The sequence below is a fragment of the Penaeus monodon genome, chromosome 28 (genome assembly GCF_015228065.2).
Source record: "Penaeus monodon isolate SGIC_2016 chromosome 28, NSTDA_Pmon_1, whole genome shotgun sequence".
Classification (NCBI taxonomy): domain Eukaryota; kingdom Metazoa; phylum Arthropoda; class Malacostraca; order Decapoda; family Penaeidae; genus Penaeus; species Penaeus monodon.
In genome coordinates, this window is record NC_051413.1 from 27,185,031 (window position 1) to 27,185,343 (window position 313).

Genomic DNA, 313 nt, shown 5'->3' on the forward strand with positions numbered 1-313 from the left:
TTCCACGTCACATACTAAAACTGCATCACAGTATTACGAGACAATATACTACAAGGCATTTTGAGCCGGGATATCAAAATGCTCGGTTACCTTGACCCCCCCCCCCCATGAAACCGTCTCCCACGACGATTGTCTGGAGATAATCGATAGTTTGTCAAGGCTTCTGAGGCAAGAAGAAATGGGGAGATAGACATATATAAATGTAATAACGATCATATATAAAGCACGCATGGATACGCAAAAACAGAGAATGGGGAGATAGAGACATATACAAATATAATAACGAGCATATATAAAGCACGCATGGATACGC

At 41.2% G+C, this 313-nt stretch overlaps 2 protein-coding genes across 2 annotated transcripts in view; one reads left to right on the forward strand and one right to left on the reverse strand.

Annotated features, from left to right (window-relative positions):
* The window catches only part of LOC119591128 (SCY1-like protein 2), a gene marked incomplete at its 5' end in the record, with an annotated part of 331,697 nt that overhangs the window by 79,003 nt on the left and 252,381 nt on the right, over positions 1-313 (reverse strand).
* Positions 1-313, forward strand: part of LOC119591456 — a gene marked incomplete in the record, with an annotated part of 7,555 nt that overhangs the window by 1,042 nt on the left and 6,200 nt on the right.